The 26,435-nt window shown below is 36.0% G+C and overlaps 1 long non-coding RNA gene across 2 annotated transcripts in view; it reads left to right on the top strand.

Annotated features, from left to right (window-relative positions):
* LOC118673775 overlaps nt 1–26,435 on the top strand; it is a 52,177-nt gene that overhangs the window by 17,941 nt on the left and 7,801 nt on the right. For both annotated transcript variants that reach the window (XR_004973465.1, XR_004973467.1), the window contains one exon: nt 5,321–5,433. This is a non-coding gene — a long non-coding RNA (uncharacterized LOC118673775). The remainder of the gene's footprint in view (nt 1–5,320; nt 5,434–26,435) is intronic.

Raw genomic sequence — 26,435 nt, forward strand, 5'->3', positions numbered from 1 at the left:
TGCAAACACGTTGCCCCGCAGTGCATTTGAGACGTGCCGTTTTGGGGAAGTGCTAACTTTGTACACTGCTGACACCAACCATTTGAAAATAAAACCATTTTTTTTTCTGTCTCTCTCCAACACTCTTGGCTCAGCTTATCCTACCAAAACACACTTCAAAAGACTTCTTTATAGAAAGAATGTTTCAAAAATATAATATTCCATCTGTTATTTCAATAATACATGCTCTGGGACTCTCTTTATGAACCATTTTCCTTTCTTTGCTCCCATTTAGATGTATAAATATTTGATTCAAGAGCCCTGAGGAATAGTCAGCCAATCAGGTCACTGAATTGTGAACATTCCTAACCCTATAATTTTGTCTATAGCAGCACCCCCTGCTGTGGAACCAACTGCTAAGGGATTATAGCAATGTAACCCTCAGCCCGTTCCATCTCAAGGTTACTCTTAAGTGCAGAGAAGGAAGCAGTTTTAATTTTGATAAAATAAACTTTGTTTTGTAACTTTATTATTTGTTTTTCTTTCCCCTTTCAGCACTTCATAATAGACGTGTCTGGTAATTTGAAGTCAGCCTCCCTGGTTGAGGTGCCTTAGGCCACCCCCTATTCTTGTAGCTTTTAAAGAGGTAGCCACACGATGTTTGGCCCTGTCATTCCAAAGTGCAGAACCCAAGTTTTTTCTACTTCATATGAACTGAACCAAGCCATATATTGACCCGTATTAAACATCTCCAATGGAGCTTTCCAGTGGGTGGCAACAGAAGAGCATGAACACTGTCATATCACCCAAATATGTTGGAAATGTCAAACTATGTTTAAAATTCTTTGCTCACAAGATCTGTACTTCAGCAATTATTGAAGCATTTAAGGTTATAATGTGAATTTCAGGGGAACCCCCTCTTTGATATTATAAACTCAAACATGTTGCCAGGAACAAATGGCCTTTTATGGATGAAATTTGATATATTTTGAATAATGCTCAAAGAGATCTTTTGCTGTGTGTGAAGAATAAAATAAAAATTTCCGTTATAAAAATTTATAGCTGGATGGGTAGGGAAAAATATTTTCCAGGATAAAAATATTTTCCTGTGTCTTCTAAAATTAAAAAAATACAAATTTTTAGATACACAGAAAATTAAGTTTAATTATTACCATGTAATAGCCAAATCTTTCTAGAGACAATAGGCCAAAATGTGGCAGAGCTTTAAAAATGTCCATAACTTTGACCAAGAAATTATGCTTTTAGAAGTTTACTCAGGACATCATGACATAAAAGTGCATATCCATAGATGTTTATCATTGCATTATTTAAGAGTGAGATATGCAAAGAGTTTAAATTTAAAAGTAAGTGCCCATTAGCAGTCTGAATAAGAGCTCATATTTAGTGTTGCTTTTAAAAGACTTTTTAAAGTATTATTTCTAAGTATTAATTTGAACCTTGTCATTCCTTAGTATTAATAAGTTAAACACTCAAATTGCTCAGGTCAGTCTAGATATGATCAATGTTAAGATGATAATCTCTAGAGGAGGATTAACTTTCCCTTCCAGCTATGACTGAATAGCTTCTACCTGACCAACACTCCTACAATAGCAACTTAACATCTGGATAAATTTAAAAAATAATTGTGATGGCATTGCAGAGGCGTAAGGCACCAATAACTTCAAAATAACAGAACGAAGAGATGAGCCTAACATTTGGAGCTGCTTTTCCCATTGAGCTATTTCCCACTTTAAAAGGAGCCAAGAAATTGAGAAACTGAGGGCAGCTTTTAGCAGTTTTATGAAATTGAAGGAACAAAAATTAGAATTGGAGTTTGAAGGTATTAAGGATCTGCTAAATAATCAAGACATTCATTTGGGACCCCCCTAAAGGATTACAGTTTAGGAATAAGAATGAATAGAATCAGCCCCTACAGAGACTGAAACAAACTCTAATGTCAGTTCCGTCCCACAGATTAGAATAAAGTGACCTACAAAGCAAAGTAAATGCCTGGTTCAGGAAGGTAACATCAACAAAAACTTAAAACTGTTTTAAAATATTCTTAACACTAGCATTTAGTAAAATATTGTCAGCCTTTCCATTAGGCAAGACCAAATGATCAAAAGTGAAGTGAAAAAACACTCGGGGTGGGGAGCGGGGATGAAAGAGACCTGTAGAAAACATTTATTAGAGTTACCAGACATGGGCTTTTAAATAGCTATGATGAATAATTTCAAGGAAGTGTAGGACAAGGTAAAAAGTTCCAGCAGAAAGTGAGTCTGAAAAAATAATTGAATTGGAATTCTAGAATAAAAAAATACAATGATTAATTTTTAAAAATCAGTAGATGGGTTTAATAGCAGATTAGACATAGCCAAGAGGTAATTAGTGAATTGGAAGGTAAATCAGTAAAAATTATCCAGAATAAAATATAGCAAGACAAAGGAAAGTGCCGAGATAACAGACATAGGACATGTGTAAGTGCAATTCTAGGAGAGAGAATGGGGCAGATGCAATATTTGAAGAAAGAATGGCTGATAATTTTTCAAAACTGCTGAAAAACATCCAGCCATAGATTTAAGAAGTGTTATGAATGCCAAGTAGGAAAATATAAAGAAAATTACACGAAGGAAAATTATAATAAAGCTACTGAAAGCCAAATAGAAGGAGAAAAATCTTAAAGTCAGTTAAAAAGGCCCTAACCAGTTTGGCTCAGTGGGTAGAGCGTCAGCCTGAGGACTGAAGGGTCCCAGGTTCGATTCCGGTCAAGGGCATGTACCTTGGTTGCGGGCACATACCCAGTAGGGAGTGTGCAGGAGGCAGCTGACCGATGTTTCTCTCTCATCGATGTTTCTAACTCTCTATCCCTCTCCTTTCCTCTCTGTAAAAAATCAATAAAATATATATATTTTTAAAAGTCAGTTAAAAAGGACTTTGATTTCAAAGAAACTGTATCAAAGCAACTGGCTTCTCAGTAAAATTATGGAATCTGGTAAATAATGGAAATCATATTCAAATAGCTGAAAGAAAAGAATTTCCTACCTCAAATTCTGTATCTAGTAATATTGTCTTTCAAAGTTCAGGTTAAATAAAGACATTTAAATACCGAGATTCTTCATCATCAGCAGAACTTCACGCAAGGTAATTGTAATGGGGGTTCTTCATGCAGAAGAGAAATGATCATGGTAGAGGCATGAGGATGCAGGAAGAAATATAGTAGAACTGTATAGTCAAGCCAAATCTGAAAAAAACAAAAACAAATGTCCATCAATAACAGAATGGACACATAGATTGTGTTCTATGTGTGTAAAAAGGACTAAAGAGCAACGACAATAATCAAACTATAGTTACATGAATCAACGTGGGTTAATCTCACTCAACATTATGTTGAGTGAAAGAAGAAAGACACAAAGAATAAATATTGGACAGGGATATGCATTTCCAAAAAGGGCCAAAATACATATGATAGAATGCAGAATGCTGTTTCCCAGGGTAGAGAGTATACTTACTGGAAAGAAGCATGAGGGGTTTTTAAGGGTTGGGATAATCTCTTGTTTTGGATCTGGTTCCTCATTACATGACCATGTTTACTTTGAGAATATTGATGAAGATGTACATTGATGATTCACTTATATTTCAATAAAGGGAGGGAGAAAATACTCCAGAGGGAGTTTTATTCACATAATGATAAAAATACATTTTTTTTTTCAGTGACGGAATGAGAAAGGAGTACAGGAATAGCTCATTGAGTTTCACTTCCTTAAAAGGGATTTTTAATAATTTGGAGAACACTCCATGGAATTTTAGGATTTTTTTAAAAAATCGGCCCTAACCGGTTTTGCTCAATGGATAGAGCGTCGGCCTGCGGACTGAAGGGTCCCAGGTTCAATTCCGGTCAAGGGCATGTACCTTGGTTGAGGGCACATCCCCAGTAGGGAGTTTGTAGGAGGCAGCTGATCAATGTTTCTCTCTCATCATTGTTTCTAACTCTCTATCCCTCTCCTTCTCCCTTCCTCTCTGTAAAAAATATATTTTAAAAAATCAAATCCTAAGGGTTATAACCCCTTTCAGTCTTTCTATAATTAGCTTTCAGTCATTACTTCTGAACCTTGAGGCTGTTAGATATGAATACTTTTCTTAAATCATTCATTTCTTTCATTAATCTTGACTAACAAAAATGTGGCCATTTAGATGAGGCTTGTCTTTGACTGTGATTTAGAGCACCACACAGTCCCAAGGATGGGTCATTGTTTGATAAATGGGGTAGTGATTTAACACTACATCTGCCTCACAGTGCACAGACACAGAGGGAAAAGATTCAGGTGGTGGGTAGACTTTAAACTTTCTTAGAAACTAACAAAGTTGAAGCCTCTGAATAGAAACCTTGGGAAGCTCTGGGTTGCTCTGAGAATAAAGGGGGTCAGGAAGATAAGTCTCTGGAAGGAGGCCCCAAAGCAGGAAGGCAGAAGCTCAGAGTAATCTTTTCTTAGGAGACCCATTCAGATAAGAATGAATCATAACAATTCATTTTTTTTTTGGCTTGAACATGTGTGTAACAGCTAGGAAACTATCTCAGCTGACAAACTTTTGCTTACAGCATGGTTAAAGATGGGATGATTTAGTTTGAGCTAGAGGTTTCGATCTAAGAAGCCAAGAAGCAGAGTAACAGCCAATGGAGGGGCTATACCCCATAGCTAGGGTACTTCTCTAAAACAGAAGTGAGCCTCCAATGGAATGCAAAACAATTTCTTAATTGTTTCTTCTGTGACAGTTGTATATGCTTAGAAATGAACATGGTCAGATGCTTGTTTTTTCAGATACAAATTACAGTGCTGCACAATAAATGTTTTAATGTTCTCAACAGGGGTCTTCAATCAGTTTGGCATGGTTTTTTAATCTTTGCAAAAATAAATTTTACAAACAGAACTATCTTAATATGTTTGAAGCAATTTATACTTGCTCTAGAATTTTTACTATCTTTTAATGCAGCAATTTTCAACCTTTTTCATCTCAAGGTATACATAAACTAATTACTAAAATTCAGCTCCCCAAAGAATATAATTTTTGGGTGATCTGACAAAAAAAAGGTAAAAAATTGATTCATTTACACCTGGTAACTGTTGTTGTGTTGGCAGTTGTCATTTTTTTATTTGCTAATCTAAGGGAAAAGAAGACAGTGCCCCTGACTAAATAGTCAGTATTGCATGTTTTAAAACTTCTTGCTGCACAGTGGTTGAAAATCACTGTTTTAAATGTGATGGTGGCAAAAACATTTTTTCAGGGAATGAGAACTAAGAAAAATCAGACTGTTTTTCATTTATCTTTACACATTCTTCTGCAGATATGTCATCAGCGTGACAGTTCAAAAGGAATGATGCCTCCATGACACTTGTTCCCTTACTACTCTTCATGTGACCTGTGTGTCAGCTCTATAGGACTTCCAGCAGCTTCAAGGTAAGGAAATATATTTCTTTCTGGAACCACCCTCATAACCACTGTTGTCAGGCATTACTAACAGAATTACATAATCTTCTTCCTTAATAGACTTGTATTCTAGAGGCTCCTAGGTAACCTAGAGACTCACTTTGCTCACAGAATCTTGGGAAATTTGATATCCCTCAAAACGTCAGTGACATCTGGAAGTGAGCAATCCACTGTCCCCAGCCTAGCTGAAAATAGGGCATTATGGTAAAGACATGTTGATAAATGCCACACCTATACCAGCCTGTGAAAGGTTATTATTTTTGTTGGAAAAATAAGCTTTCTGTTTCTCCTCTCCTGTAACAAACATTGTCCCCTGGCCACAGGGTTAACAGGTGGTATTCCAGGTCTACATCTCACTGGTTACTGTGATTGTCTCAAGGGGGGCACGTGGTCTGAGAAATGTCCGTCTTAATCTTTCCTTGGGACTAATCTATTCCCTGAGGTTTCCAAGACTGGATGGTGTTTATCTGGGGTTGCTAATAGATATATGGAGAGGATATGCTTGCTGAATAAAGTCAAGTGGAGACAGAGGAATCTGTGACTTTGGTTCTGGTTAAAGACCCTGAGGCTCTTCTGTCAGTTCTCTGACTTAAGTATGCTCTTTGTGAATGAAGGAATTCTCCTATTGCACAAGCCAGTTAGAGTTGATTTCTGTCACTAGCAACCCAAAAAGTCTTAATGAACAAAAGAACATTATCAAGAGTAATAGGAGGCCCAACAACTGCCAGTTGCCCCCAATTTGTGGCTATTTATTTTCAGCATCTCATCCAAAGATGCTCTCTTATTTGTATGGGTCCTTGCCAATTGTACATTGAATACCTGACATATATATTGTCATCATTTCCAAATAGTCCAGGCTCTCCATATGGCTTTTCTTAGAGGGCAGTGTTCCTCAATTTCAATCTGTTGTCAGAAGCTAAAGATCTGATTTTTTTTTATATACCAAAAGTGCCAAGAAATCTATATTACGACCTTGATTGGCACAAAGAATATAGTAACATCTGCTATAGTCTCTAGGCACTGTGCTCAGCAGAAGTTTAATGAATTAAAAAATGGCTTTAAACCTCAAGTTACTTAAAACCAGAAGTTTGTCTATAAATACTAGTAAGAACATAATATGCTACATGTATTATTCATTAAAGAAACAATAGCTAATATAAACTGAGTAATTTAGGAATTGAGAGGAAACTATCACTGTGGGCTAAGAAAACTAGAGATGTGGATTTGAGCAGAGTCCTGAAGGACAGCTGGGTTCAGATTGTACAGAAAGCAAGGATTTTTGCAGAGAAGAAATATTTGGGACAAAGAGAGCAGAAAGAATGGAAGCTTGATGAAGAGGAGGGCATTCATTCCATACCATCTACCATTTGATACTATCTGTGGCCAGTCCTTAGGATTTTATGCTGGATTTTGATCTGAGAGTAAGAAGAGGGAGCTAAGCACCCCATCTGGAGCTCTCCTGGACACATGGTCCCTAAAAGCCTTTTGTATGCTCCTATTCTCTATGAATCCATGGGCTTCCCTTCTGATCATTCATCAAAGTAAGGGGCCATCTGCTCTGTGCTCCATGAATGAAATGAAGGCATGTGTTATGTGGCTCCATTCCAGCTTCCCCTTCTTTACATCTGCTGTGCCTCTTTGAACAGCCCATGGGGCATAACTGATATCTCACCTTACTGCAAGGTGCACGACCCTTTGCTTTCAGTCCTATTTTACTTTGAAAACTACCTGCACCTCCTGCTGTTCAGGTGTTATTGCAGAAACCCTTACCATCCACCAAACCACTGGTTGTTTAGACTTCTTTGGCAGTAACCCATTTTACCAATGAAAGGAATTAAACATTTTCATTAGAGGAAATTCAACATTTCAACCAATTCTTCTATTACAGGAAGAATAACAACTTTCAATTTATATACCCCAGCCCCTTTGAAGTACATTATTGACATTTGCTAACCAATCTCCTTTATATTCTTGGGCACCTCACCTCACAAGACAGAGTTTGAAGCTATAACAACCTTGAAACTACAGTGTAAAATGAATGAAAATATGCCTGGGAGTGAAGTGACAGAACTAAAAAAAATATTGCAAAGGTCTTTCAAAAACTGTGTGTGTGTGCATGTGTGTGTGCATGCCCATGCCCATGCCCATGTGTGTATCTGTCATGTGCTCTTTTCCCCCGAACCAGAGAAAGACCTGTCAATGACTAGGAGGAAGGAATTTTTAATTTTATATTTGTATAGGAAAAAATTACTTTTCCAAAATTTTTTGCATCCTAGATAAGTAAAATCAGGCAAGTATTTAACATCTCTGTTCCTCACTTTGCTAATCTGCAAATTGATAATAATAAATATCTGTATGAAAGAATTTTTATTAAGGACTGAGTATTAAGCACAGTGCCTAGTATGTAGTAGGCACTCAATCATCACAGTGCTTGGAATATACTGGAGATTCAATAATTATCCCTTTTTTGAATAAGTGAGTAAATTAAACAAATATGTAGAAAGTGTCTTGTCTTCCAGGCACATAGTTGGTATAAGTTGGTGACTCGTAAGCTCCTGGAAAGATATATTCCCACCATAATTTAAAAGCGATTGATTTATATTCATTGCTTAGCCTGATATGAAAATAATGAAACATAAAAACTAAACTATAGAAATAGTCTTAATAATTAGGCGGCACTGGCAACATCCTTAAGGCTTTTGTGAACTGGGTCATTCTTTTCTAGAATTTCAAACAAAAAGTCATTCGCTGAGAGCTATTAGGCAACAGAAAACAAAGTTTAATTAAGGATAATTTGGGGCTGTGAAAAAGGCAGGTAAACAGAATTGAGTTTGGTGATAGTTTTAATAGCTTTATTGAGATAATAACTGACAAGCAATAAACTGCATGTAAAGTGGGCAATTTGGGTTTTGTTCTATGAATAAATGCATGTCACTAACTTACAAGCATATCAGTGACCCACCAAATGTCCTCTCACCGTCAGTAGTCCCTCCTTCTCCTCCCTTTCCTCCTTCCCCTGACAACCAGTGGTCTTTTTCTATTAGTATAGATTAGTTTGAATTTTCTGGAGTTTTATATAAATAGAAGTATATAGCACATGCTACCTTTTTTTAAAAATATATTTTATTGATTTTTTACAGAGAGGAAGGGAGAAGGATAGAGAGCCAGCCAGAAACATTGATGAAAGAGAAACACCGATCAGCTGCCTCCTGCACACTCCCACTAGGCATGTGCCTGCAACCAACGTACATGCCCTTGACCAGAATCGAACCTGGGACCCTTGAGTCTGCAGGCCGACACTCTATCCACTGAGCCAAACCGGTTAGGGCAGCACATGCTATCTTATTGTCTAGCTTCATTCACTAAGCATAGTTAATCTGAGATTCATTCTTATTGTTGCACTTATCAATAGTTCATTCATTTATATTTCTGAGCAGTATTCCATTGTATGACTAAAGCATATGTTGTTTGTCCATTCACCTGTTGATGGAATTTTAGGTTGTTTCTTAGTTTTGACTATTGCAAATAAAGCTTCTATGAATATTTGTGGACAAGTCTCTATGTATAGTCAGGTTGGGGCAAAAGTAGATTTACAGTTGTTTGTATGGAAAATAATGCAATAATTAGTAAATAATAATACAAGCATAAAATCTGTGTGGTATGTACTCACAACAGTAAACCCACTTTTGCTCCACTCAGTATGCTTTCATTTCTATCTAGGAGTGGAATGGCTGGAAAATGGTAGGTGTGTGTTTAACTTTTTTTTAATATATTTTATTGGTTTTTCACAGAGAGGAAGGGAGAGGGATAGAGAGTTAGAAACATCAATGAGAGAGAAACATCAACCAGCTGCCCCCTGCACGCCCCCCACTGGGGATGCGCCCACAACCAAGGCACATGCCCTTGACCGGAATTGAACCCGGGACCCCTCAGTCCGCAGGCTGACGCTCTATCCACTGAGCCAAACCAGTTCGGCATGTGTGTTTAACTTTTTAACAAGATGCCAAACTGTCTTCTAAAATGTTTTCATAGTTTTCATATCCACCAGCAATTCCAGGTCCTCCATGCCCTCACCAATCCTTGATATGGTCATTCTTTTCAGTTTTGGTCATTCTAATGCATATACAGTGGGGCCTTGACTTACGAGTTATATTCGTTCTGAGACCAAGCTCGTTAAGAAGCTCGTTAACTCAAATTACTCTATCAACTCAATGCAAAAAATCGGCCAAGAGACAGCTGGTATCTCAAAAAACTCGTTAGTCGGGACACTCGTAAGTCAAGGCCCCACTGTATAGTGATATGATGTTAATTTGCATTTCTCTAATAACTAAGAATTCAGAGCATCTTTTCATGTGCTTATTTACCATATGTATATTTTAGTGAAGTGTTTGTTCAAATCTTTTGCTCATTTTATTAGGTTGTTTTCTTATTATTAGTTTTAAATATACTTTCTAGATTCCAGATATAAGTTCTTTATGAGATTTACAATTTGCAACTATATTCTCCTAGTCTGAGGCTTGTCTTATGTCCTTAATAGTGTCCTTCAGTAGAACAGACAATAGTGTGGTAAGGGCCTGGGATTGGGGGGCAGGTGCCGGCTAAAAGAGATTAGTGGGGGGAAAAGGGGACATCTGTAATACTTTCAACAATAAAGATAAAAATATATTTTAAAAAAACCCAAAAAGTAGAACTAATAATGCTAATGAAGTACAACTTATTTTTTGTTTGTTTGATGGGTTATGCTTTTGGTGTCCTATCTAGGAAATTTTTTTCTTTAGAGCTCTATGGTTTTAGAATTTACATTTAGGTATATGATTCTTTTTTTTTAGTTTGTGCATAAGGTAAAAGCTGTGGACCACATACATTCTTTGCATTTGGGTATCCTGTTGCTCCAGCACCAATTATTGAATAATATCCTTTCTCCAAAGAATTGCCTTGGCATCTTTGTAGATGTCTATATATGCATGGATCTATTTCTGGACTGTTTTCTTTTCCATTGATCTGTTTTTATATCTTTATGCCAGTCATTAGCACACTGTCATGATTAATTAGCTGTAAAACAAGTTTTTGGTATACTAGTAAAGACTATTCTTCTCTTCCAAAGATGTATTGATTATTTTATGTTCTTTGCAATTCCATATGAATTTTACAATCAACCTGCCAATTTCTCTTTAAAAGAGAAGTCTCATGAGGTTCTGAATCTATTAAATCTATAGGCCAATTTGGGGAGAATTGACATCTTAACTATATTGGATATCTCTACCTACAAACACAATATATTTCTTCATTTATTTGGGTCTACTTTCATTTTTTTCAGCAATATTTTGTACTTTCTAACATACAGGTTTTGTAAATCTTTTGTCCATTTTATTCCTAAGTAATTCATATTTTATGCTATTATGAATTATGTGTTTTTTAATTTAATTACTAATTTTTTGTTTCCAGTACATAGAAGTAAAATTTGATTTTTGTTTATTAATCTTTTATCCTGTAATCTTGCCAAAACTCACTTATTAGTTCTAGTAGCTTTTTCATAGATTCCATTGGATTGTCTACATAGAGACCATGTTGTCTCATGAATATGTTTTTTGTCTTCCATTCTAATTTGAATGCCATTTATTTACTTTTTCTTACTATATTTTACTGGCTAGAACCTCCAATATAGTGCTGAATAGGAGTGGCAGAGCAAGCATTTTTGTTTTATTTATAAACTCAGGAGGAAGACATTTAGTTTTTTGCCATTAAGGTTACTGTTAGTTACACGTCTTTCATAGATGCCCTTCACGAAGTTGAGGAATTTTCCTTCAATTATTAATTTACTGGGAGTTTTGATCAGTGCCTTTGGATATGGATTTTACCAAGTGCCTTTCCTGCATGTATTAAGATGATCATATGTTTCTTTTATAGTTTAATATGGTGAATTACATTGATTGATTTTATATGTTAAATCAGCTCTGCATTCATGAAACACGTTGTACTTATGAATGATATATTACCCTTTTTTGTATTGTTTCATTTGTTTGGATAAAATATTGTTTAGAATTTTTGTATCTTTGCTCATAAATGTAATTGGTTTATCATTTTCTTTGCTTATTATGTCTTTTTCTGGTTTGGTATTTGAGTAATACTGGAACCAAATAATAATTTGGGAAGTTTTCTCTCCTTTTTAATTTTCTGAAAGGGTTTGTGCAGAATTAGTATTATTTCTTCCTTTGATGATTGGTAGAATTCACCAGATCAACAGCTTAAGTGAAAGGGACCAATTCCTTGAAAGACACAGATTCCCAATGGTTGCTTAAGAAAAAATAGATAATCTGAATAGCCCTAGATCTAATAAAGATCTAATAAAGACTTCATGCTTAAAAATATTTCCATAAGGATTATGATAGAACTTTGTGGGTGTTGTGTTCTTTATTTATCTTGTGCTTGGAATTAATTGAGTTTCTTGGATCTTTGGATTTATAGTGTTCATCAAAGGTTTTAAATGGCCATTATTTCTTTAAGTGCTTTTTCTGCCTCCCCAGCATCTCTTTTAGATACACTTATGTTAGACTAATTGAAAGTATCCCACAACTCACTGATGTTTTTATTTATTGTTTTAAATTATTTTTTTCTATTGGTGATTTATTTTGGACAGCTTCTATTGCTTTATTTTCAAGTTCATTTATCTTTCCTTCTGCAAGATGCTATCTGCTTGTAATTCCATCCAGCATATATTTTTTTTATCTCAGACTTTTTTGTTCTCATCACTAGAAGTTTGATTAATTTTTTAAAATTTCTTTTATGCTTCTACATAACGTTTGAACATATGGAATACAGTTCCAATAACCATTTTTATATCCTTGTCTGCTAATTCAAACATCTGTGTCAGTTCTGTGTCAGTTTCATTAGATTGCTTTCGCTCCTCATTACGGATTGTATTTTCCTGCTTCTTTGCATACCTGGTACTTTTTTACTGGGGGCCAGACATTTTAAATTTTAGATTTTGGGATACTGGATAGTTTTGTATTCCTATACATATTCTTGAGCTTTCTTCTGAAATACAATTGAATTACTTAGAAACAGTTTGATCTTTTTGGGTGCCATATTTAAGATTTGTTTGATGGAACCAAAGAATTTAATCTAGAACTAATCACAACAACCGAGGTGAGACCCTTCTAAGTACTCTTCCTACTTCTTTGTGACTATGATGTTTTCTAGGGGTGATGAGAGTAGATACTCTTCCTGGACCTATGTGATTAACAGGTACTATTACCACAAAACTTTTCAGGTAGGTTTTTCCCCCTGGCTCAAAATGTTTCCTTACATGCCTGTACTAATCAGTACTCTGCTGAATACTCAAGGGAGATACGTTGCAAAGTTCTGTAGTTGCTCTCTGCAGATCAAAACAAAGGTATATTCTCAAGTTGGTCACCTCTGTGGGCAAACAGGGCATGATCTCACCAGGATTTTTTGAGAGGCACATAATGTGACGCTCACATATGGCCACCCAGGGGCCGACAGCAGAAGTGTTTATACATGGTCTCTCCTATGCCATTCTTTGAGGGTCAGGTGCCCATGGATGCTGGCCAAGTGGCATCATGCTGGCATCCCATACTGAGGTATCAGAGAAGCCCTGGGGGAAAAAGCAAAAGCAGGTCACACTTGAGGTGAGATGCTGTTAGCTCAAGTGAGTGAAAGTTCCTAGGGCTGGAATCTAAGGGGAGGCTGAAAAGATGTCAGGTAGGGAGCAATAGATATCTGATACAGATTGTAATTTAAATATGTAATATAATTGCAATGCACATCCATCACTAAGTTGTATATTGAAATAATGCATACATTTGGAATTATCAAGACATAAAGTCCTAAATAAAGAATAATGCCATCTCAGTTTTAGCTGGAGGTATATTTATAACAATGCCCACCAGCAAACTAGGTTATAGAATTTAACATTTTAAATTATTTCCCAAAAACTTTGAACTAAATTAAGATGCGCAGTATTTTTAAAAAATAACCTTTTAGTATAAAAAGTTTTACTAGCGAGGCTAATACACTGAACACCCCCCAAAATATACCCCCTTCCCCAGTTTTAATAACCTAAAGGTTTGATTACTTTATATTTAGTAATTTTTTAAAAACAAAATCCAGTTTATGGACAATTATACAGAACAAATCAACTAGTTTCTTCAAGATATAAATAGCAAGGAAAATAAGAAAGAGAATAAGAAGGAACCCAAAGTTTAAAAGAGATACAGGAGACAAAGCCACTAAAAATGTGTGAACCTTGTTTGAATTCTGATTCAGACACACCAACTGTCAACAAAGAAAAGATAAAATAATCAGAAAAATCTCAACACCGACTAAAAGTTTGATTATATTAAATAATTATTATTTTTTTTACCCTTCCTGGATTTGAAAGTGTTATTTTACTTACGAATTTTTAAACTGATTCTTATTTTTTAGAGATACTTACTGAAACATTTTGTATGAAATGATAATGTTGTCTCAAGTTTTTTCCCACAATAACTGAATGGCAGGAGGTGGAGGTATAGATGAAACAAAAGTGATCATTGACGATACTCAGTGATTTGTCCTGTAAAATTGTCCATAAACTGTATTTTGTTCAAAAAATGTATCAAGTATAAAGTAATCAAACCCTTAGAAAAAAATGTCTAGCAGAACATATTAAGGAACTAGCTAACTAAGGGCCACCGCTTTCCCCCCTAATCTTTATCACTGAGAACCCACATTTGTACAAAGCAGATGGCTTAAACATTTCAGTGGTCATCAAAATGGGTGCTGACTTACAAGACCTAAATGGTTAAGATTATTTACAGATCCAAAATTTAGGATTGTATCCAGGAAAGGGCCTAGAAGAGTATGAAAATAATACACTGTTTATGAATATGCATATGCACGGGCATATATACATATGTTTGTATGTCATATGTACACATCTAGATGTGTTTATAAACATGTTTAAATATATGAATTAAAGGCTTGTTTTCATTTTTTTGATGAGGTTCACTCAGTCAGTAAATGAAAGCTTTGACTCAGCCTACATTTCTACTAGTAAACAAGATAGAAACATAAGCAAACCCACACATTCCAAACATCTTCTCCTGCAAAGGGAATTTCTTTCAGCAGTAAAATATATATTCATACTTTTTTAAAAAAATGTCTATCCAAAGAGGCGTTTTTAAAGATCAAGAATGCCAATGGACATAAGACACTGGGGGGTAGGGGAGGCCAGGGGATTGTCAAGGGCGGAAGGAAAAAAAAAAAAATAAGGACACATATGTAATACCCTTTGTAATACTTTAAGCAATAAAAAAAAAAAGATCAAGAATGCTAAATGTTAACACTCAAAAATTGAGAAAACTTATTCTACTTAGGTTGGCTTTCTAATGGTGTAAAGTTCTATTGAGTGTCCTTGGAGGTAAACATCAAATTCTCTGTGGATGTAGTGCGATGGCCAGATGGCAACACGATATGATCTTTTCAGAGATGTTAATCAGATCATGCTTAAAGCCTTTCATTCCACTAGACTAAAATATAAAGATTAAGGGCATCTGACCATGCCTGTATTAGTTTTCTAGGGCTGCTGTAACAAAGGACCACACACTAGATGGCTTAACCAACAGAAATTTATTGCCTCATAGTTCTGGAGACTAAAAGTCTGAAATCAAGACGTCAGCAGGGATGGCTGCGAGGAAGAATCTTTCATGTCCCTCTCCTAACTTCTGGTGATTTGCTGGCAATCTTTGGAGACCCTTACCTTGTAGATCATTATCCTAACCTCTGCCTTCATCTTCACATGGCGTTCTCCCTGTTTGTGTCTGTCTCCATATCCAAATTTCCCCTTTCTATAAGGAAACAGATATATTGGTTTAAAGCCCACACTAATGACCTCATGTTAATTTGATCATCTGCAAAAATCCTATTTTCAGATAACACAGTCACAGGCACTGGAGGTTAGGACTTCAAGACCTTCTTGCAGGTGTGTGTGTGTGTGTGTGTGTGTGTGTGTGTGTGTGTGTCACAATTCAACTTATAACAGTGTCTACTTTTCTGATATCATCTCTTGCCTCTCTTCTGCTTCCCATGGTCATACTGGCATTCCTACTGTTCCTACAACAGGTCAGTGGCATCTTCTCCTATTCTTCATGCTGAGAAACCCCTTCTCCTGTCCATCATAGTCTTCTCATTTAGATCTCAAATCTAAGTCAGAGATTCTGGCCCTGCCCACCCTATCTGAGGTCTGTCTCTTCACCCACTGCTATTAGCCTATTTACTAGTATGCCTGCAAAACCCTTACCACTATCTGAAATCTTCTTGTTCTTCTGTGTGTTTGCCTTTCCTATCTCAGAGTAAGGTATAAATATAAGGTATAAAAATAACCATTTAGAGTCACATTACCAAACAGAATAAAAAATTTACCAAGGAAATTGGCAGAATATGTCATTACCCAGAATAATGTTTTTTTCAAATATGGAAACATCAGTAGCTTCCTTTCTCCCAAGATTCAAATCATCTCTGATCACGTTTCTTTTTTAAACCTCACTGACCATTCTGTTTAAAAATCACAACTTTACGCCCCAGCCAGCATTCCCATATACCTCTTCCTTGTTCTGTTGTTCGTCAACACTTCTCATCTTCTGAAAGACTATATAATATACTTGTTCACACTGCTTTTTAAAAGGCCTTTCTCACTTCCAATAGAGAAACTTGTCTGTTTTGTTCATTGAATTAGCCCAAGAATTTAGAACAGTGCTTTGTCCTTAGTATGTGTTCAATAAATATTTGTAGATAGTGGAATAAAAAGTACTGCCTTGCTCTTTTCATCTCTAATTTGTTTGCCTGAGTTTAATGACAATAGTAAAACTTCATTTGTAAAAGAAACTGCAAAAGAAAACTCTAGATTAGAGGAGAGAGAATCAGAATCACTAGGGTGTGGACCTTGCACAGTGTTTTTATATAGGCTCTGACTATCCTTGCTAACATTTTGGTGTTTATTGGTGCTCACATATTAAAACTCCTGTTGGGTTGAATGAATCCTGCAGGGGCTGTGCTGATCCTGGGCTCCAGGCTTCAGTCTTGCCTCAACTAGAATTGGGGTCTTGTCACTCTTCAGGATGAACGGTTGGCTTCCAAGACATGCTCTCTAGCCAAACCCCAAATGCATTCCTTTTTCCTACAAAAACTTTTTTTTAACCATACCAACATGAAAGGCTTCCCAAAAATCCAGACCAACATTTGCCTTAATGGAGTCTGAAGTTCACTCTTCTGTTTATGATGTGTAAGAATTGAAGTGGGAGATATAAAGTTTGCAGCTATTATGTAATCGAAACCATTTGTGTTTTCCCAAAGAGGAAAAGGGAGGCTAGAAGGGAATGGGGAGACAGGGAGGAGGAAGAAAAGGAAAAATCCCAGAATTGGAGGCTTAGAGCCTGTGCAATGAGCAGGAAGTTGAAACTCATCCAGCTGTCACATAAGAACAGAAGAAAAATGCTTTATGTATTCAATCATTATTAAATGTTCTGCATGTCTATTTCCCACGTTATTTGCCAGTATATATTGGTTTTCAAATGCTAGCATTTTAAGAGCAGGAGAATATTTGCTTTTAAGATAAAAATTGTTTCATTTTTTGAAGGCCATAAAACAAAGCTTCCATGTGATGAAAGAGGGGGAAAAAGCGATACCCTTACTTGCAAGCATTCTCTACTGAAACCAAAAAGGCCTCTCCTGCCTTTAATTTTGAAAGGGGCTTTCTAAATGAAGGGCCACTCAAAGCTAAGTCAGTAGTGTGCCAGCTTAGCAAATACTAGTATATTTTAGAAATAAATTCCAGTACTCAGTGATGGTGTGGAGGTAGACAGGACTTCAGAGCAAGAAAGTGCTTGCCAAATGAGCTGCCAGTATATGGCTCTCCCATAGAGAACAGGTCCCTGCAAGCCACACTAGGAGATGGAAAATTTGGGGCAGTAAATGTCTGTGTGAACATTTTTCTCTTTTAGCTTCTATAAAATGGTCCGAACAGAGAAATCTCAATTAGAATTAAATCACTGAATTTATGAGTCTTAGCATTATGCAATGCTAGGACTAGAAAATGAAGAACGCAGAGATGTCCCATCTGTCTCTCTTTTACAGATGAGAAAATGAGAGCCTTGAGAAAAGCCTGACTTCCCAAGGCCACATGTGTATTCATCGTCTAAGCCAAGCTTCACGCCCAGTTATATAGTTATTTGAGAATAAACATGAAATGTAGATATTATGACTCTGATTTGGGCATTTTTTCTTCTTTGGTCATCTAACAAGTGGCTCTCCGCTGTCCTTTAAAACCTTACAAAGGATCGTCTTACTTCTGGAGGTGGAAGCTCACATATCTACTCTTTAGTCCATTTACCTCATCCCTATAAAAGGCCATCTTGAGAACATATTTTATATACTTCAAGTCCACATAAACATAAAATCTGATCCCTTATGAATAGAAATGTTTGTGGTGGACTGTTAAAGAGCAACAGAGTTCTGATGCAGCTTTCCCACTGGCAGAGTTCCCAAATTCCCTTTAATGATGTCCATTTCTCCTGGAATTAAGGCTTTGTTTACTTCACCCTTACTCATTGCCCGTTCACTCTAGCTCCTAAGTCCAGTTATCCTCTTTAGCTCTCTCTTTAGATATTTATATCTTGGCTTCATATCCAATACCTTTTTGGCTTCACATCAAAATTGCTTTCCAAGAAGCCTAAATAATCTTGACACGTTGATTGTCACCTCTTTACTGCCCTTGGTCTCTGAGTGGCATGTTTTTGTTTATCCAGTCCCTGTGCACAATACTGTGCTAAACTCCCCTTAACTGAGATAAATGTTATCCTCTTTCTTTTAATACATCCTAAATTCTTGATGCCTTTTACTTCTCTTACTTTCTATATTATGTTTGAAATAAATGGCTGTAAAATTATATGTCAGTCAGCTTTCTTCATCCCTATAACTCCTAAATTTATGGACTGTGCAGTTTTAAAAAAAGAATAATTACATGAACACTAGTGTGTACACCATCAATCTTAAGAAATAGAATATTGTCAGTATCATTGAAGCCCCCATAGGCTCCTCCTGATTGCATCTGCCTTCCTATTAGTTCAAAATGTTTGTTATTCCATTGTTTTTCTTTATAATTTTGTCACTTCTGCCTATTCCTTGAACATGTTTAGTTTCGCTTTTTTGAGGTTCACAAACACGGTATCATGTATATACTTCTGTGACTTGCTTTTCTGGCTCACTATTTTTAATTAATGTTTATCAACACATGTTGCTTAATTAATTTTCATTGCTGTAAGGAATTCCATTTATAACCATACCATCATGTACTTATCCTTCCTACTTTTGATGACAGATATTTGGGTAATTTCCAGTTATTTGCTTTTATAAAAAATTGCTGTTAGGAACACATTTATACATATCTCTTGGATTATTTATTAAAGAATTTCTGTAAGATATAAAATTAAGAGAAAATTTACTATTTCATAGGCTACAAGAACCTTCAACACAATTAGATAATGTCGAGTTATTTCCTAAAATGGTTGTACCAAATTATATTTCCATTTGCTCAATGTTGTCACTAACACTCGGATTTGTCCAACATTGTTTTCTAATTTGTGTGTGCCTGTGTAAAACATTCTCATTTATGGTGTTAATATCGTTTCCCTAGGTACTAATAAAATTGAGCACTTTTAAAAATAGGCATATGGGCCATTCCTATTTTCTCCTCTGATACATGGGTGTTGCCACTTCTAAAAATTGGATTGTTTGTCCTTTTGAAATTTATTCATTGTTCTTTACATATTCTAACTTTCAAGCTTTTGAAATAATGTATTGTAAATATCCTCCTCTGGTTTGTGAGTTGTCTTTTTACTTTCCTAATGATCTGTTGTTATTTTTTTTTTTAGTTATTTTTTTGTGATTCCTAATTTTAATTTAGTCAAATCCACCTTTTTTCTATAATATATACTTTTTGTACTTTGTTTAAGATATTCTTCATGCCCTGGCTGGTGTTGTTCAGTGGATAGAGTGTTGGCCCACAGACTGAAGGGTCTTGGGTTGGATTCTCAGTCAAGGGCACATACCTAAGTTGCAGATTTGGGGTGTGTGTGGGAGGCAACCAATCAAAGTGTCTCTCTCACATCAGTGTTTCTCTCTCCCTCTCTTCCTCCCTCCCTCCATTCCACTCTCTCTCTAAAAAAATAAAATAAAAAATAAAAAAAAATATCCATGGTGAGAATTTTAAAAAAAATTCTTCTCTTACTTGAATTCATAAACATATTCTTCTGTTTTCCCTGAAATTATAAAACTGTTCTCTTAATCTATGTGCGTTTTTCTGTGTGTTTAGTATGAAATGGAATCTTACTTTTTTCTTATGAATAACTAACTAGATCAATACCTTACAGAAAAAGTCTGATCTTTCCTAACCTGCAAAGACAACTCAAGTTTCCATATTTGGATGAATTTATTTTGGTCTCTCTACTTCATTCCACTGGCTATGTATTTATCCCTGCATCAATATCACACTTTCTTAATAATTACAGCTTTTATTTTAAGGATCAATGTCTGGTAAGATGAGTCCTTTTAACAAAGTTCTTCAAGAATGTCTTGGATACAACTCACCTCAGGCAATGAGTTGGGCATTTTTCCATTTTATTTCCTCTGATAAAGTTTTGTGTAAGGTTGAAATTTTCTGTTTCTTTTAAAAAATTAAATCTTTATTGTTGAAAGTATTACATATGTCCCCTTCCCCACCCCCCACCCCCATTGACCCCTTCTAGCCCATTCCTGTCCCTCCACCCCAGGCCTTCACCACCCTATTGTCTGTGTCCATGGGTTATGCAGACACGCATATAAGTTCTTTGGTTGATCTCTTCCTACCCATGAAATTATCTGTTTCTTGAATGTTTGACAGACTTATTTGTAAAATGTCTTTACCTGGTGCTTTATTTGTGGAATGATTTTAACCATGGATTTAATTTCTTTAATAGTAGATTATTCTGGATTTTTATTTCTTCTAAGTGACTTTTATTGTTATATTTTTCTAATAATGTGTGCCTCACCTAGCTCCTGCAATTTATTGACATTTAGGTTTTAATTATATTCTCTCTTCTTTTTTAAAATGAGATATTTCTCTAGATATGCCCCCTTATCTATCCTTAATATTATTTATTTTCACCTTCTATTTTTTTCCTTGACAAATATTGCCAAAAGTGAATTAATTTTATTAAACTTTTACAAGACAGCCATTTGGCTTTTTAAAATCCTCTCTATTTCCATCTTTGCTTTCTCTTTTATTAACTATTCATTATCCATTTATTGTTACATTCCCTCTGATATTGACCTAGCCCTTTAGCAAAGAACTTCATATATGAGTACACAGTTTGCTGGTTTATCTTGTAGTGCTGATAAAGAGTGACAGGATTGGGAAATTTCACCCCATCCCCTCCTTGCCTTTAGCAGGAGTTGGCCATTGCCCAATTGGGCACAAGATGGCTTTGGATTTCAGAGGGTGGTATATGGTATTAGAAATATCCACAACCTCAGAGGGAGAGTCTGAAAAGGACACATTACACCTCTGACAGCCCTAATCACACTGACCACACACTTAATGTCAGAATTTTCCTACTCGGCTTCTTTAAACTACATACTAGTCAATTTCCAAATATGCTGTTCCTCACCCGTGCGAGAGAGATAACCTTTCCCACTGATTAAATATTTTGAGAGGCGAGGGAGTATTGATGAGCGCAGGCAAGGAGAAGGAGTTGCTGAGGATGTAATGGATCCTTAAAAATGGACTCTTGACTATGAAATAAAATAAAAGAACAGAAAAGGGAAAACATATTGGCAATCATTTACCATTTATATGATAGTTTACCATTTTCTTTCTAAAGCATCCTAATAAACAAAAACTCATTTGGTCTTCTAACAGCCCCAACATCAGTAAAGCGGGCTGGGCAGGTATCCTGGAGGATATAGAATGAGAAGCAAGTGCATGGGGGTAGTTTCCTTGGGAAAGGAAGTCATCAACTTGACTGAGGACAGACTTTATAATGAAACAACTGATAATAGATTTTAAAAACTCTTCTGTTGAATTTCTGTGATGCATAGAGCGTCTTGAGTAGATTTTTAGATGAACTTGATTAACAGGCAAGTTGTTTACATTGGTATGGCCTTCCTGAGAGTCGTCATTATTCTTTAGATTGATTTCCTTTTCAGGATCCAAGATATAATATACATCTTTAATTTATCTCATCACTCTTATGGGGCACTTTCCAGCATATGCTATTGAATTTGTTAAGTGAAGGCATATCTCTATTTTGTAATCCATGAAAGCTGGTATTAAAGACAAAATAAATATACTTCAGGAAAGATAACATTTTTCACAACAGATGTGAGAGCAAAGAAACTGCTGACATGTTTATTAGCAATGGATAAACTGAATGTTTCAGTTTGGCCCAGCACCCAGAAAATGCAGATGTGTATCCAGATGCAAACCTCTACAGTCTGCAAAAGAAAATTTGTATTGGACATTCTACAAGATTTCTGGCACTTCCTGCTTGACAAGAAGTATCCCCAAGAGCCACCAATCTCATGATATTTTGGTAGTTGTTGTTTTTTGTTTTGTTTTTTTCTCTTTCCTTGCTCTGGTAAGACCTAAGAAGTGCAGCAGGGCACAGTATTTACATAATAAAAAACCACAACTGAGAAATTTACTAAACTAGTTTCTCTTTATTCATCTTCATGCGAGTATATTTTTTCCATTGCTTTTAGAGAGGGTGGGAGGGAGGGAAAAAGGACGAAGGGAGGGAGAGAGATAGAGAAAGAAACATGGTTATGAGAGAGACCACATTTTAACATCAACTGGCCACCTCCTGCACATGCCCCAACCAGGGATGGGGAGCGAACCCACAACCGAGGTATGTTCTGTTGACTGGGAATCAAACCCAAGACCCTTCGGTGGATGGACCAGTGCTCCAACCATTGAGCACCACCGGCCAGGGCTGAACTATTTTTGACCTTCAAGTTAGAATAAAAAGGTGGGTCTGGCTGAGAATATAGGATGCCTGGGTCATCTTTCTGCACTCTAAGTACAGAAAGTTTACTATTTTTGAGTAAACTAAGCATTCTTTAATTCTTGCAAACATTTGTTTAAATGCATAAGGCCTCGGTTTAATTCCTTGATTTGTTTTTCTCTTGATGGGAAAGTGCTTGACTAAGGTCTTAGCAAATCTCACCATTTAGTGACATTTTTTACATATCGACAAATACCAACCAGGAAGTCAAACTCAACGTAGAAATCCATGCTTTTAATAATATTTATTTAGAATAAAATATACATTAGGCAGTGCCTCAAAACTACGAATTTGGCATTGTGTCTGTCTACTCTGGTTGTATATGGTCATCAAGTCAATTAAATTTTTGATTAAAGTATATTTCTGACTATTTCATCAATAAGATTTTTTTAAATGACAATATTAATAGCTACCATTTATTTAACCACATATGCCAAGTACTGTGCTGTTTGCTTTACATGAAATAGTCACTAACATTTTTGAGCATTTAGTGTGCTACACACTAAGTTTTTACTGGAATTATTTCATTTACTTCTTTCAAAAACTCCTCGAAGTCTCACTATTATACTAGTTATGTATTTTACAGGTGACAAAACTATGGCTTAGAAAATTTGACATTCAGTAAGATTTTCAAAAGAAAATCTAGTGGGGGGAAACTTATAAGATGTTTTTATTGTTTTTGTAGCATTGAGATTGTTTTTATGAACTTGTTTAGAACTCAGAAGTCCTTGAAAGTTGCTATGGTGTTTATTCAATAAATCTAAGAAATCATATACCGATTTGCTGATGGCTGGCCATTGCTGTTCTCGGTACCAGGAGAATGTGAGCCTGTGATGTGTTGCTCAAACAACTGAGCTTATTGGAGGCAGCAGGACTCAGAAACCAAGAATCTAGGGCAAAACATGGGATTAAAACAAAAATTAGGTTTGGCTCAGTGGATAGAGCATCGGCCTGTGCACTGAAGGGGGTCCTGGGTTTGATTCTGGGCAAGGGCACATGCCTGGGTTTTAGGCTCAATCCCCAGTAGGGGACATGCAGAAGGCAGCCAATCAATGATTCTTTCTCATCATTGATGTTTCTATCTCTCTCCCTCTACCTTCCTCTCTGAAATCAATAAAAATAAAAATATTTTTAAAAATTAGGACAAAATAAGTAGACGTTTAAGATATTGGATTTACATCTGATTGAGCAGCAATAGCAAAGTGAAAGTATTCAAAAATCTAGAAAGCAGTATTTATGGGCCCTTTCCAGTCTGGCTTCTTGCTCTCTTTATTTCATATTGTAGAACTTGATCTGGAACTTGTGCTAGAAAGTCATCAATGCGGATGGAATTTGAGGCATCATGTTAAATTAATGTCCTTGTGTACATGTTTCTGGTATGATAGCAATGCATAATTATATTTTCAGGAGTGTCTAGAAACAGACCATTTTGAATATTTGTTTCTACAAGCCAAATATAATATTTTAATAATTTTTTGTTAGAAATAAATACAGTGATTATGAAAATGTGCATACCTTTTGTCAGACTTACTCATCTTTGTATTTTATGAGAGCCACCCAAGAAAAATCAATTTAATTTGCTTCACAGTCACATCCTATTTAGGATCCCAAACCATGTTACCCTGCTTGGTCATTTACCTTATTCACCAGACATGCTTCTAAATGGTTGTGACTATTGCTAACATTCAAATCCACTCTTTAAAAGTGCAGATTTGCAGCACTGAGTAGATAGGCGAGAATGTTTTACAGGCTGCTATGGCAACACAAAAGGCGTAATCACAAGAAATGTTTGGACTGTGAAACAGCAACGGCATTAGAATATATTGTTTCCTAAGGCAACTGCTTTCTTAAAATGTAAAGTGAGAAGTATTTCCTTTGAACATACCAAACTTTATATATTTAGAGCAGTTGTTTTCAAACTCCAATGTTTATAGAATAAATAAGGACTATTAAAATAAATCGCAGAGTGGATCCATTCATAGAAACCTTGGGATCCAAGTCTCAAATAATCCAGTGGGTCTTCAACAGACTCGGGGATCTGCATTTCAAAAAGCTCTCCCAAGGGATTATCAGGCACGTGATCAACAGGACATTTTCTACAATATACCCATCTGGACATATTACTACATAGTCACACTCAATACACCCAGGAACATAACTTGACTATTCCATGTTTGCTTTCCTTAAACCATCTTGAGATTGCTTAATACCATGTTTGGACTCTTGTGGTTATTTTTAGTTTCACCTTAAGTATAATAATTAAACTTTTTACTATGACCTTAAGCTAGTCATTCTTAGTGGATTACAAATGAAATCCCTAAGATTCAGAATGTAACCTCTCCACAGTGTCCAGGACTACAGGCAGATAGCTTTGTCTGTACTTAGATTTTATAGTAGCCCTTAGGAAGGAAGTATGGTTTCACAGGTACATCAAAGTGTATAGGACAAGGTCCCAGCTTTGAGGACACTTCTAATCTAGAGTGGAAACAATCCAAACATCCATTTAGAGTGGAATGGATAAACAAACTGTGATGAGTTCACCCAGTGGAGTGCTATGCAGTAGTGGGAATGAACGAACTATAGCTGGATGCGCCAACATGGATGAATAATATCACAAATACAAGTTCAGCAAATTAAGTGAGTTATTAAATAATACAATCAGAGTGACTTCATTCATAGAAAACTCAAAACAGGCAAAATGAGCCATACATTTAAGAATGTATACATTAGTGACAAAACTATAAGGAAAAACAATTAATGCCACAAAAATCAAGATAATAGTTACTGATGGAGTAGTTATGATGAGGAAGGAGCATACAGAGTGGATTTGGGTGCTATCAGTGTTCTAGTTCTTGACATGGGTTGTGGTTACATAGGTGTTTGCTTTACAATTATTTGTTAACTAGAGGCCTGGTGCACAAATTTGTGCACGGGTAGGGGCTGGCTGGGGGGAGGGGCGGCAGGAGGTTGGCCAGCCAGCCCTGCCCCCATCGGACCAGTTGGGTCAACTGCAGTGGGCATCATAGCAACAAGTAATTCCGGTCGCTTGACTTTTACATATATAAATTATGTTAAAATACACATATAAAGTTCACTCTGTTTTACTTACGAAACACATATAATAATTAATCAAATATAAGAGTGAAGTCTGGAATTTCTATGGTTGTCATACACACAGACATTACACATGGATATTTATCTATTACTGTGTACCACTTACCCAAACTTAGTAACCTAAAACAACATTATTTTATTGTTATTATGATTTTGTGAATTGACCAGGTTTAGCTGGACAAGGGCAGAATGGTTTAAGATTGCTTCTTCTCTCAATGTGGGGCCCCTCAGTGGGATTCCTGTTAGGGCTGGGGCTGATGAGGCATCTTCCTCTCTCCGGGGTCTCTGTGGCAAGATAGACTGCTTTATCTTGTGGCTTAGGGCTCCAGTAAAAAACTTCCAAGATGATAAATCTTAGAATGCAAGTGCTTATCAAACCTGTTTGCATCATGCTTGATTATGTCTCAATGAACTCAAAGTCAAGGCCATGAAAACCATAGCGGGGGCATGCTTTATTGGGAGCCACCAATGTAACTGTGTACCGCAATTGTGTATATATATATATATATATATATATATATATATATATATATATATATATATATATGTATATATATATATATATATGGAATATACACACACAGATATACACATATAGATTATGTAATGATATATATGTGTGTAAATAGGTAGATAATAGATAGATGATAGGTGAAAAGTCTCAATAGTCTAAGGATGGCCCCACTGGAAGATAAGAGAATGGTTCAAGTGATTACTGTGTCCCTCCCAAATTTAAGATTCTGTTATTTGTTCTGTGAGTCA

Source organism: Myotis myotis, unplaced genomic scaffold, assembly GCF_014108235.1.
Source record: "Myotis myotis isolate mMyoMyo1 unplaced genomic scaffold, mMyoMyo1.p scaffold_m19_p_18, whole genome shotgun sequence".
NCBI classification, from domain to species: Eukaryota; Metazoa; Chordata; class Mammalia; order Chiroptera; family Vespertilionidae; genus Myotis; species Myotis myotis.